Consider the following 14,708-nt stretch of genomic DNA (forward strand, 5'->3'; position numbering starts at 1 on the left):
TGTGAAAGCAAGAGGACCCACATTACTTGTTTAGTTCATTAGTTGTGTGTTACAATGACCTTTTCCAATCTACAAGATAAGTCCACATTGCTTATTAAACTTTTACAGTAGGTTATCAGGTGCAAAGGTGTGGTGGGCTCCAAAATCGGTTCTGTGACATATTTGTCACAATAGTAATAATGAAATATCTTACCGCTCTAAAGAACAAGATAGGTGGCTTGGATTGTTGGAACGCTGGGTAAACTGCTAAGTCAAGCTCTTTGACAAGAAACTGTATACTGCACCCTGCAACAATCAAAGGCATCAAGTAGGATGGTCGACGGAATATATCTAATAAGCACCTCCCACAACATCGGCAGCCATTTTAAGGTATGTTCCTAAGATACCATGCGCACAAAAATGCTTCCACACATTGGACATCGAAATGGAGGCCCCGTAGAACTGGAGGCGGGTCTTCCACTCCTTTAGCCGTCTTCTCATAGGTTCAAGTGGTCGAGTGTCACGAAATATCCCGGGGTCGGGTGAGCCACATTGTTTGGTGAATGTGCATCGAATTGTACAAACATCAAACCCGTAATGATTTAAAAAAATAATGAAGTGTTCCAATGAGCTTTAACTTGGATTGAAAGTTTGGGAATATCTTATGTGCGCATTGCGCAACGGGAAGGTGCATCTTACAAAGGAAAACGACAGCAGCAGGAAGCCGAGCACGACGGTGAGTACGAGCCGTTCTGAAGGGGAAAAGCTCATGGGGAGAAGCTTGCTACGTTATTAAACGGGGAGATCTAATACTAAGAGTGTATAATGCACTAGATAAGATTTACATCGCAAATTTAGACGTTGATTTGCGTAGGTTCTGGGATCGCCAGTTCTTGTTTGTGTGCTCGTACTCCAGGTTCCAAGCATGCAGCCCATTTTGTTTTGTGACGTTGGACTTCCATGTTGCTAGCAAGCCAGCTAAGCTTCGTGCATTTCTCTTTCAGGTTGCTCCGTTAGCATTATATAAACCACCAAATAACAAATAAAATGCAACAATTGACGTTTTAATCAGTATACATCCGTATATTTCCATTATGTTACTGTACTTGACACATCTGATCATTTACTGTTGCAAGTGTCACTACAACTAAAAATCTGCATCACTTTACAACAGCCACCGGTTTGTCACTGTACTCCATCGATTAGGGTAAAGGGATTGATTCATGGTGAATCAATCTAGTATATAGCTGTTTTGTTTAATAATATATTTAGTTTGTAGTTTAAAGAATTTGAAATGGTTTAAGATGTTCGTGATAGTAACATACTGTTTTATACCTTCTTTTTTTATGTGTAACTGTATTATGTTTAGAAGTCTTTCCCCTGTAGACATAGATGTTTGATAATGATGCCAGCCTTTTTTTATTTTACAGTGTGTGTTTAAGGACAAAACGGTGATCACTGGAGTGAGTTTGCTTTTGGAATGTGTACTGGCATATTAGGGTAAGTTGACTTTACTAATTTTGCAGGCTGGTTTTAATTCTTTACACTAGGCTATATGTTATTGCTCATAGAATACATGGGTGTTTAGTTGCTTTCATGTACAGATAAATATGTATGATATCTCCTGGTGGAAATGAGAGGAGTTATTGCATATTGTCAATGAACTTTCCTTGTGTAGACCTATCTTTATTTCACAATATAATAGCCACATGCAAATGCTTTGAGTACTGTCAAGGCAGTGACTTTTTTATTTACTGCACACATTCATATAGCACATAAGTTGGTGTGTTATAATATAATTATTACTAAGGTAACTTGTGACATACTCGCTGCATGCACATCACCCCTGTTATTCAACCTGAGCATAACATTTGTGACTTGAATGCAGGCATTTTTGTATGAGCCCAAGACAACATTGATTATGATAGAGTACTGTAGTATATTAATACTAAACTGTGTTTGTCAAGTCAACAGCACTGGTTAGCTGATTGATCATCTTACTTGATGGCAAAATTAAATTTACACTGTTGAAGACAAAATTCTCACATTTAGGCCTAGCTTACACACTTAGTGACTTTACAGGTCATTCATATAGGTCATTCATATAATTTACCATTAAACCTACAGTGGTAGCAATACTAATCAAGTTTTAAACACGGGTGCGGTTTCAGAACCAAATGTGATTGAAGAGTTGAGTCAAGTATTAGGATTAGGCTATTTGTTAAAAATCATGTCAGTGAATGATAGAAGAATGATAGAAGATGGATATCTGATAAGGGAAAAAAAATGTAGGCTATTATTATTAAAAAAGCTAGCCTAAAATTGAATGGTCTTTCCATCACTGCAATTTTAAAAGTGCACTCAGTCGGGCGTTCCAGGGCCAGTCGCGTTTCCACTGTCACTTCCGGGGCTTGATCAGGGCTTACTCGGGGCCAACGGCCAGAATTTCTGGCCCGTCGAATACGTTGGTCCAAAGCGGGCCAGCTCAGGCTAGAGGAGTGGTTACGAACAGAGGCGGAGTTTACCCGAGTCTGGATACGGCAGCGCCGGATGATTCTGTCACCATTTAAGACTTTTAAAATAATTTAACTCGCGTTCATGTTTGAATGCCTTCTGTTTGTGATCTGATGTGGATTCTGATCACCGTATTAAATATTTATAAGCGATGCAAAAGTCTATACATGCTAACCATTACCATAGTAAACATAGTAAATACACTTGAAGATACGCATAGTAAAAAAAACTGAACGCTTGAAGATATCAGACAAATCATAAAGGCTATCACAACTTTCTTTTCGGGAGCTTCCTCTGTTTCTCTGACTGAAAATATAACTGTAGCCTACTGGGAGTCGAGAGAGTGCTAAAGCTCCTCAGGTCGTATTTTTGGTGGCATATATTTGTAGAGATTATCATTCTTTCTAAATGTGATGTAAATATGTCCGGTAACTGCCAAATAAACAGAAACAGCCTCGACTAAAGTGTGTCCTCTTTCTTTTGTAAAATAGATCTAACGGTCATTTAAACGGTAATGACTAATGTGCAATTTTGACATGAATTAATTCATTATGATCCATGTATCACTTTTTATTGTAAACCTGTGGTAAAACATCGATGCTTGGGTTTTAAATATTCAAGTAAACAACAAAAATGGCAGCAAACGGTTGCTTTTATCATGTTTGTTTTGCGATCACGCTGTTTCCAGTTATATCTTTAAATTCATTTTCTGATAAAACTTCCATTTGTTAGTGAAATGATGGATTAGTGTGACGTTGTTCCAGAGAGGCGTGTTACGGGTGTGTTTCAGTTTTTAGTGAAGTGCTGTGGAGCTTCTGGCCCGACAGTGGAAACGCAGCAGATTTTGGGCCCGGTGCTAATGGCCCGAGGCTATTAGCCCGGCACAGCCCGTTTATAACCCTGGCTCGCACTGGCCCGACAGTGGAACCGCGGCTATTATTGAGTGGGTCTCAATATCATGGGGGCTGCCATCTTGACGACCAGTCATGTACTACTTGCTTTATCTTTGTAATTCCCCATATTATAGGACCCTGTTACAATACAAATGTCATGGGCTTGATTCCTAGAGAATGCATAACTGATGAAGTAGGCTATACTTTGAATGAAATGTAAGTTGCTTCAGAAAGCAAACGCATTGATGTTAAACAGATTTTGATTTTGAAAAGTGTATAACAATGGCATCAGTAATGGAAAATGATTTCCTTTACATGATGCTGCAGCAATCACTGACATTCGCATTTGGACGAGATTAGATTTCTCAGAGGACCGTTGAGTTTGCTGAAACAGTGGGTAATTTGCCCTGAAATCTTTACAGAGGTTGATTGAGAAAAACACTGACTTGGCAGTTTCGGATGGGATTAAAATCTCAAAGCACATCTGTGAAACATGAATTCCTCTAACATCCACCTGGAAAACTAGTCCTGTCCCAAAAGGGCTTATGACTTGTTTCACATGTACTGTAACTGCATTTGTCTTTAATAATTATTACAATACAATTATTTGCTTTATAATTAAATTATATTGATCTTAAGTTGTAAAACAGTTGATATATTTATACTGCGTTTTTGACATTCTGTCTGACGAACTTAGCATGTAGGCTACTTCACAGCGAAAATATTGCATCTGTAAGTATTGTAACTGAAAATGCGCAAACAGTTTTTAAAACGGGCAATCATTTACGCCAAACTGGTGGGTGCAACGATCCAACCTTGAGTATCACTCAAAGGGATAGTTCACCCAAAAATGAAAATTCTGTCATTAATTACTCTCTCATGTCGTTCCAAACACGCAAGACCTTCATTCATCTTCGAAGCACAAATGAAGATCTTTTTGATTAAATCTGAGGGATTTCAGTCCCCCAATTGACTGCTATGCAACTACTATTTTCACACTTCAAAAAGTTTATAAAGAGATCGTAAACTAATTCATATGAATAGAGTGGTGTAGTCAAAAATTTCTGAAGAGACTTTATTGCTTTATAGGATGAACAGATTGAATCTAGATCTAGTCCTTTATTCACATTTAGCCTAAATGTTGATCAGCGAACATAAACAGAAGCTCAACCGAACCTGCAAAAACAAACCTCTTGCGGAATACTTTAATTGAGCCAAATGTTGATGCCAAGTTTCTAATCACCCAGTAAACATTGTTCCTGCCTAGACCATTTCTTTATGGATACCTGCTTTGTGCACATTGGTATATTGGAGATCTAGCTACCTTCCTGCAAAGTTCATCTCCAACCCTGATCAAATACAATTGAACTAGCTCATTAAGATTTTCAGGAGCACTTGATAATTACAGACAGGTGTGTTGGATCTGAAGTTCTGAACTTTTGCAGGAAGGTAGATCTCCAGGAACAGGGTTGGGCAACCCTGCTGTACTGTCTACAATTGTCTATGTTATCCTCAGAGAATTTACTGGAATATCCAAACCTATTAAGTAAAAGGAGTTGTCCATTTACCTATGACCATATGGTGTATCTGGAGCTTTTCTTTATATTTTTTGTTCTTTTTGCAAAACGGGTTATGTGGCACCTCTGTCTAGGGTTCAGGGCATGGGCCATTGCACTGAAAATTGCATTTTCAACCATAAACGACAGTCTTATTTAATGTTCTATTACATAATCAATTACATAATCTTAAACGGTTAGGTTAATTTGTTTACCCTGTCCTGTTAAGACTTTTAGAATGCATGAATGAATGAGGCATATAGCGCTTTCATATGTACTGCTGTACACCCAAAGCGCTTTACAATCATATCAGGGGGTCTATCCTCAACCACCACCAGTGTGCAGCATCCACTTGGATGATGCGACTGCAGCCACAATACAACAGTGCCTGTTTAGGACCTAAACAGACCACAGGGTGAGCACCCCCTGCCGGCCTCACTAACAGCTCTTCCAGTTTTCCAGTTAAAACTGTTGTGTATAGAATGTCAGGTAGTCATCTGCTATGGAGCCTGCGTCAAAGCCAGCATGGCAAAAGTGTGCATCAAAGGCGTATATCAGTCCCAATGCCTGTGAGCATCATTCTTAAACCTAGAAATGTCAAATGGGGCACCCTATGGTCTTGTGGACTTGTGCACACACAATTGCTGCGTCCACAAAACTGCAAATGCGCCATTTGGGACAGTTCAGGTGTGCATACAAGCTTGCAAATGTATTTCTTGTTTTACACAGCACTTGCACATACGCACTTTTATTTGTGTTTTTAGTTTCCCTTGGCTGTATTCTTGGACATGACAGTCAATGATCTTCTTGGTCCGTGATCTTGGACTTGGACTTGGACATGCTGTTTACTAACTGCTGCCGCTTTACACCCGTGCTGTGTTGATTTTTATTCCTTTTATCAGCTTCATACTACAAACATTCATAATGGACATTCTTGGATTAAATCTCCCTGTTATTTTGTGTATTGTTTGTGTTATGAGGCTGGCTGCTTCATTATACTGTGAGTAAACAGCTGTGAGTTCTCTGCCTGCAGTGGCAGCTGTGACCAATGCATGTTCACACTTGCCGCCTGATGCTACAGAGTCTGACCTTGATCTGTGTATAGAAGCAGCGTATCATTGTGGTTGATTTCATCCAACAGGAACCGCTTCAGCTCATGCTCATTTTGTGTGGGCCGATGGATTGCATGTGCTTAACTCATGCTCCATTGTTGTGTCTAGGTTTAGTTTTTGTTAGATTGGTTTGCATGTTTTGTGTTTTTGCATTGTATAGTCTTGAGCACTAGTCTGCAAACAAGTAATATTATTAATGTTTACAAAGTATTATTTACTAATATATTAGTAACTCTTGTCAAATGTATGATGTCTTCTGGCTGATCATGTTATGCCAACATGGCCACATTCTTGGGGGGGTGACCTGCTCCATATAGAATAAAAATATTTTTTCTAGATGATGACTTATGTCTAGATTAGGGCTCTTCAACTCCAGTTCTGTAGGGCTGGTGTCCCGCGGTCTTTAGTTCCAAGCCTAATTAAACACCTCTGTCTGTAATTTGCAAGTAATTCTGAACACTGTGATAAGCTTGTTTTGGGCTGTTTGGTTAGGGTTGGAACTCAAGTCCTGGGGGGCCAGTGTTCTGGAGACTTGAGTTTAAAAGCTCTGGTCTAGGCCAGTGCTTCTCAAATATGTCCCGGAGACCCTCTACCCATGCAGATTTTGGATGTCTCTGATTTTGGCGCACCAATTTTGGGTTCTACAGTCTCTACTAATGAGCTAATGAGTTAATTCAGGTTTGTTAGATGGAGACAAGTAAAATGTGCAGGGGTGGGCAGGTTTGGTAAACCATTCAGGACAGGTTTGCTCAGCCAGTCCTGCTCCATGGAGGACAACCATCTTGTTGAGTTTAGCTCCAGCCCTAATCAAGCATATCTGTAACAGGTTGATCAAAGACGTTCAGGATGCATGATTTCTTTTTCTCCTTTTTTCATCAAACTTCTTACAATTAATGCTTTGTGTTCCATGTAATTGAGGTAGGCTACTTATGCTGGCATGGCATCTGTGATATGTTATTGAAACTGTACTGGACAACTAACCATGTGACACATCACGGTGGGATAACCACTTTGTAATTGCATATATCAGGGTTCCCGCGGGGTCTTAAAAACAGACAGATTTTCATCCGAGGTCTTAAATTTCATATAGCCGGGTCTAAAAAAAGGTTTTACCCTCGTTCATTTCCAGAAACACTGGCCGCAGAAAGTTATTACAAAGTAGCAAAAAAGTATTGAGCCGTAGCCTACAACGCGGAGCTCTACAGGGGTCTCCAATACGGCGCTCGCGAACTACCAGTAGCTCGTGGCCTGATTGGAGGTAGCTCGCCAAGGGGCCGTTCACTTCGCATCTTTTGCGCGCTCAAGTTCGTTCAAATATAGACGTGCGGCAAGCGCGCTTTTAATTGAAGCTCGATCAAGCCCCGAAGTAATAGTGGAAACGCGACTGGCCCTGGCACGCACTAGTAGCACACCCGCTTTTGACCCGACAGTGGAAACGCGGCTATTGAAAGCTCAGTCAACATGAAGGATGGGGGTGCACCCAAACACTACGGATGTTTTTCTCTTCTCTGTAAATAAATCTTGTAGCAGAGCTACAGCAAGCGTTTATCGGTGGTGGAAATCTAATCTACTAAAACTTTTTCGTTGTGGAGAGCGCAGTGCATAGCAACGACAGACGCCACGGGAAAATCGGACCAAATTTTACTATTAATAATGAAAGATAAGCTAATGTGCATTGTAAATGTCAGTAATTTATCTTTTTTGACTCCTTATTTTTATAAAAAATTATTTAAAGGCTGAAATATGTCAGGTTTATCTTTTTATAAAACCTTTTTTGTCAAAACATTATTTGTACTTGTACATGTTAGATAACATAAGAGTAAGAATGCTAGTTTTATTTGTTATTTGCTGGTTTTCGACATACAACTTGGTGAATTGATTTCATTGTGTAGTTTTAGTACGTTTTGAAAGTTTTTTAGCCTATTTTCATTTTGGGCCTAAGGTTTTGGGCATTTGGCACGTTGTTGGGTGTGGAAGTGCTAATGTGATTGCTTTATCTCTAAATTAAATGAATGCTTTTTCAATGACTGAATTCATTGAAATAATGAGTTCATTTTTCAGAATTTCTTTGATTTGAATATTTTTGGTAATGCGTCGTGTAGGTCTTACACTTCAATCTTTATGGTCTTAAAGTCCGCGTGAACCGGAAGTTGCAAACGACTTTTCTCAAGTGTTGTGACGCATTTCCGAGTGAAACGGAATATTGAACAGAGGGCAGGGTTTTACTTTAGCGCTCCTCCTCTCCATCTCTCGCCCATAGCAGAGTAACGGTTTGAGGGGAGTGGTTAAGCGATTAACCAACCCAAGCCGTCAAGCCTATGTCATCAGAAAAAGAACCATTCCAGACCCGGAAGTAACTTTTCAGACTTTGATTAAAGATAATTTTGGCAAACAATTTTTTTCCATGTATTAACTTGCACGGATTAATTGTTCACCACAAGACTAGTAATATCCGCTAACAAAGTAAATGGGGTCAATTTTGATTTCATGCCGACTTTAAAATGTCTTGCTGTCGTCTCGTGATAGGTGAAATCTGACTCCTGATGCACTGAGACTAAAAATCTTAACAACAACGCACGTTTCTGTATAGTGTGCCTCACTTTGTTTGGATATTTTTTATGTTAAATAAGATTGTCCACCCTGATGAGACTTTCTGGAGTTATGTTGCTATATTTGGTGTTAGTTTTACTATATTTTAATTTTCTCAGATGATATTCTTGGCAATAATTGCAAAAATATAATGAATTGACATTTAGTTTATTCATTCTTCTAGTACTTGGCTGCGTTTCCTAAAAGCATAGTGTGCTAAGTTGATCATAGAGACCATTGGTGGCAATGGTTCTACGATCTACTTGGGATGTTGATGCTTTTGAGAAAAGCAGCCCTGGCTGGTTTACAATAGGTTACTGTATGAACAGGAGCCAGGACAGTTTCAGTCACACCTGTCAGTTAACATGTTTGTCTATCTCAGAGACTAATGTGAATGTAGTCTATTTTTCCTCAACATCAGTAGTTTTTTTACAGTTAGTATTTAACTAACAATAGGTGTAAGATATGTTGTCTACAAAACGTTGTGCTATTCCTGGATGTAGAGAAGCAGAGTAGCACCTGCAGCTCTCAATGGTCTTCCAAAGGACTGGCTGAAGTTTATTTATTTATCAAGGTACTTGGTTACAAGATGGGCAACTCTGCTCTTGGGGGGCCACTATTTATTGCAGATTTAACTTCCAGCCCTGTTAAAACAAACCTAAACATAGTCTTCAGAATTACAGGTAGATGTGTTAAATTGGGGTTGGATCTAAAATCTGTGAAGAAAGTGTACCAACAGGAGCAGAGTTGCCTATCCCTGCCTTAGATTCTTAGTCCCATGTTTGTTTTTTAGGCTCATTTTAACTTCAAGATGGTTTGCCTTTGCTAAGGTATTGTCCAAGGCAGTTAGCAGTCTATATTACTTAATGAGTTTAAAGGTTATGTGTTTTGGTAAGTTGGACAGTTTTGAGTAGGTTTTAATATTTTAATATTTTGGATTGTGGCTGGTAGAAGTCAGGCTAACTACTGCAGATTGTGAAAGTTAGTTGAGTGATGTGTGGTGGTTTTTGATAGGCCTGACTTCACAAAACATCTTAAGGCTAAAAGTAGCTTCTAACTTGCAGATTTAGGAGAAACTATTAAAAAATAATTGACATTTTAGTGCTAAAACCAGCTCTAAATCTGTGAAAAGTTAGGGGTAGTCAATAGGGCTGCACGATATTGGAAAAAAATTACATTGCGATATTTTTTCCCCCAACGATATATATTGCGATATTGAGAGCCATAACTTCAGTCTAAAGACAATAATTACCATTCCATGATATTAATAATTTCACTAATATGCAAGCTTCATTACAAGCGACAAAAAGGTCACTTAATATTTTATTCCAAAATTAGAACATTTCTGTAAACACAAAAGCAGAACACATTTTTAAATAATTTTTTTATAAAACAACTTAAGCATTTTGGTTCACAATCTTTTAAGTCAACTTTTCTTAGCCAAAGTAAAACAGTGTTGGTGTTGGTCATCATAATCATATGAAATAAACAATGATATAAAACTTTAATATATTTTGTATTAAATCTTCTAAACAGATTAGAGAACATGTTTCTGTAAACAGAAAAGCCGAACACATTTAAACAGCAGCTTTACCGCCTCTGTCAGCGTCGCCGCTCCCACCACGCGCATCAAGAGCTGAGGGAGCACCAAAAAATTGCCTAATGAAAAATCAATAATTCTAATGCCAATATTATTATAGATACAGACATCCCAAGTCTCCCGGAAGTTCCGGGAGTCTCCCGCATATTGATAGCGGCTCACTGATGCCCGCGAATTAGTTAAAATATCCGGAATCTAGAGCGAGCGCGCCCGCGAGACAGAGACTGTGCTCCAAACCGCGCAGCGCATGCACGGCAGAGAGGGAGAGAGAGCAAGAGACCGCGCGCGTGTCTCATGAAGCGCGTAATATCTCCCGCTGGTGCTACTGTGCTACTACCCTTCACATCGCATGTTCCGGCGATGTGACTATCGCTCAATCGCACATCGCGATGTCGATTTTAAAATCGAATATCGTTCAGCCCTAGTAGTCAAGAGGACTCCTTATGGCGCTTTTCCATTACCAGTACCAGCTCGACTCGTCTCGTCTCGTCTCGGCTCGCGTTTCGCTCCGTTTTCCATTGCAGACAGTACCTCCACAATAGTACCTGGTCGTCATAGCGACGTGACACACACCCGCTACCCACACACAGGACAATGGAGGAAATCGAGTGCTGTTTTACATAATATTAGTAATGGGTATTTACTATTACTATAATATCACTCAATCTCTGCCAAAACTATTTAAAAATGTCGGGGTTATTCAGGATACTCCGTCTGGCACGTGCAATGATGACGCAGTGAATAGTGACGATTCTCTCTGACCAATCAGCACTTTGCTCAACTCTTTCCACTAAATCAGCACAGACTCCTTCCTCTTTTAGTCGGCCACTCATTCCACTTGCTGTCGGCCACGAAAAAAATCGTGATTGATATTTTTGCCATATCGTTATAATAAAATATTGAACACGTGTCACTAACCTCTCTAGTGTGATGGTTGGAACTGCTTCTCTTTGGCAAGGCGTCTGATGTCACATGGTAGTGATGATGATTCTACTCGCAGCTGGTTTTCCAAGCTTGAGTCAGTCAGTCTTGAGCGGAATAGAGTCTTTGCAAGAGTCAGTTTTGAAAAGAACTGCTCACAGCAGTAGGTCGTCCCAAACAGAGATGCAAATTTCAGTGCATGTCTCCTCAGAATGGGAAAACCATCAGAATGTATATACAGTTTATAGAACTCGAGCAGGGGGAGGTTGTTGTACTTAGCTTTGAGCTCGTCATTGCTTTGAAGCTCAATAATTTCAAGTTGTAGGTTGTCCGGTACATCAGATGGTTCCACATTAAATGGCGTAGCAAATATCTTCAGTTCCTTTTGTTTACTTTTCATGTCCTGAAATCTCTCACCAAATGCCTAAAGCAGTTTTGCACACTCACCAGCATATTCAGCTGTCATAGCAGGCTTTTGTTCTTGCAGAGTAGGAAAATGCACAGTGTTACCCTTTTCCAGTTGCAATTGCCACAGCTGTAATTTCACTTCGAATGGTTTCACATTTGAAAGCAGAGAGCTGAGAAGCTCCCCGGACCTTGAAGCTTGACGTTCAGCTCTGACAGGTACTTCGTTATGTCCACCATAAAGGCCAAATCACACAGCCACTTGCCATCACTTAGTTCCGCAACAGGTTTTCCCTTAATCTCCATGAATTGTTTTACTTCGTCCCTCAGTTTGTAAAACCGTGTGAGCATATCTGCGCGACTCAGCCATCGCACCTCACAATGGTTAAACCGGATCTCCGTACTCAGACTCAGGATCACTCAGTAACTTTTTGAACTGGTGGCTGTTTAACCCTCTGCTTTTTATGAAATTTATTGTGGAAACGACAGTTGTCATTACACTGTTGAGCTTCAGGGAATGTGCACACAGACTCTCTTGATGTATGATGCAGTGGCATACAACTAAATCATTTGGATCGAGACTGAGACGACTCATTTCTTTTTTTACCAACGCAGTTAATCCCTTTTGCGAGCCAAGCATGGCTGGAGCTCCATCAGTGACAAAGCCACTTAACTTTTCAAATGGTAGTTCAAATTTGTTCATCACCAAAACTACTTGCTCAAACAAATCTTCACCTTTTGTAGTGCCATGCATGGCTTGCAAAGACAGCAATTCCTCGTTTGTATCAAATTCAGCAGTAATCCCACGCACAAAAATGGCTAGTTGGGCGGTGTTTATGTCTGTTGTTTCATCGCAGGCCAGAGAGAAAAACTGGAATTTTTTTGCAGTGTCCTTCAGTGTTGTTTCAATGTCTTGTGCAATATCAGTTACTCGTTCTGTCGAGATAAACTGACTTGTTGGAACAGTTTTACTTTGTCTGGTGCTAGCAGCTCCGCAGCGGCAACAAGGCACTCTTTCACCAACTCTCCTTCTGAATGAGGTTTCAGTTTCTTAGCAATTAACTCACTCACCACAAAACTTGCGAGTAACATTGTCTCTGTCAGAATGCGGTCTTGTGAAAACTGCTTGTTGGGCAACCAAACTCCGCAGAAGAGTGTGAACTTTATTCAAACGCATTTGTCCTTGCAACTCATCGAGTTTAGAATGTTTTGAGCTGTAATGACGTTCGAGATTTACCTTTTTCATCACTGAAAGTGCATCCCCAAAAACTAGGCAGACTGGCTTGCCTTTCACTTCAACAAAAAAAAAAAATGTGTCCATTTTTCTTGAAACGCGCGACATTCTGAATCTACCTTTTTTTTTTTTTGACAGTCGCCATGATGCATATTAGCGATGACAACCGCTACGTGTCTGTTGCGTTCATTCTGACTGTGACCCGGACACAGTCGGAAGCGACCACCCGGAAACCTGACTCTATTATGTTATTTATTTTATAATATTGTATATTATCTATTATATTAAATGTAACGTGGTTAGTTCGTTCAGGGAAGGAGGTGGGAACCGGCAAACGTTTAAACCACTTTAATACATTAATACGCAAATGACAAAACGAAAGTAAAAGCAGTAGCTCCTCGTGGACGACGACCACACACACATAAAGTAAAGTCCATGCCTGGTCCTCCGCTGTCTTCGTTCTGATCCTTTTATGCGCCCTGAAGCTGATCAGTGAGAAACTTGAAACCGGTGCAGTGCGCAGCGCGCTGTGAGAAACTTGAAACTGGTGCGGCGCGCGCGCCTCCGAAGCTCATCCGTGAGAAATTTTAAACCGGTGCGCAGGTGACTCATTAACACTCGCGCTACTGGCCTCGCCCTGCTTGCCACTTTTTTTGGTTCTGAAGGCAAACAAGGCAAAAAAGGAAGACAGTATTTGAAAAGGCTATGACCAAAAAGTCTGTGGATAAAGCAAGAAGTCAGACGAGAGTCAATATCTCCGGAGATATCTCATCAGAGCCAACAGTGCTTTCATCGTAGAAGCTCTTACATGCAAAACACCGTATATGTTATGAATCTTACACGAAATTCACCTTCATCACAGTTTAACTGATGGTAATGGGAAAACTTGTATCAAGAAATTCACCTTCACAGTTTAGGCCTAACTGATGATAATGGGAAAATTGTATCACGAAATTCACCTTCATCATAGTTTAACTGATGGTAATGGGAAAACGTGTATCAATGCAAACTGTTTTTAGCTTTGCCTTATGTTACTAGCTCGTTACCGAATCTAACTCAATAGGCCTATATTTTAAACTTTATCAGTATCGATATGCTAGCTTGATAGTAGGTACTAACAGCCATGTTAGTTGTTTATATTCATAATGATAAAGTCCCTTTCAGAGTACTTACAATCTAATTATGTATTGATATATAGACAGTTTTTTTAAACTAAAGCTGTCTACCCTGCCTTTAATCGATAGAGCCTTAGGTGCTGAGCCTTTTCTTCATAAATGCAATGCATATTTTGATTCATATATTTTAATCTGCGATGATGACATAACATAAAGATTCATTTATGTACAGGCAAAATGCATTATTGAATGATGGAGAATAAAACATTGCAAGTTGAAAATAAGGACCTATTGTCAGCGATGATATGAATAATGTCATTACCTTGTGCAGTTGTTCACACTAGTTCACACTTACTAATAAATAGAGTAAAATAGTAAAATAAGTGTAGGCTATTTGCCGTGCTGTCCGAGGGGAGGGCACTTTAATTAACTTCAGTGGAAAGATAAAATGTTTTGTGAGTACGGCCCCAGATGTTCTCCATTTTGGCCCTCAAGGTCTTAGCCTGGGAAAACCCAGACCACTTCCGGCAAATTTAGATTTGCTCTGCAAGTGGGTCTGGCAAAGAGCCCATTGAAACCCATTTCCAATCCGTCGAAATCGCGGCACCAATCAGAAACGTTGGGGCGGGCTTTACACGATGACGACAGAGCAGAGACGGTGACTGACGCAGATTTTGTACATTACAAAGATGGATGCCGCCGTGGAACATCACAACATCACTCGTTCGAATCAGCTATCGCGTCTGTTTCAAGCGATTTAAAATGGTCATTTTCGTTAACACAAACAGAG

At 40.0% G+C, this 14,708-nt stretch overlaps 1 protein-coding gene across 2 annotated transcripts in view; it reads left to right on the plus strand.

Moving 5' to 3' along the window:
• Window positions 1-354: 354 nt before the first annotated feature.
• The window catches only part of znf1035 (zinc finger protein 1035), a 37,976-nt gene continuing 23,622 nt past the window's right edge, over window positions 355-14,708 (plus strand). Inside the window, exons 1-2 of one of the 2 annotated variants that reach the window (XM_079624836.1) lie at window positions 355-715; window positions 1,410-1,479. The gene's annotated coding sequence lies outside the window, so the exon portion shown is untranslated. The remainder of the gene's footprint in view (window positions 716-1,409; window positions 1,480-14,708) is intronic. The other variant, XM_079624837.1, reaches the window with a different exon arrangement.

Source organism: Phoxinus phoxinus (assembly GCF_949152265.1).
Source record: "Phoxinus phoxinus genome assembly, chromosome: 10".
NCBI classification, from domain to species: domain Eukaryota; kingdom Metazoa; phylum Chordata; class Actinopteri; order Cypriniformes; family Leuciscidae; genus Phoxinus; species Phoxinus phoxinus.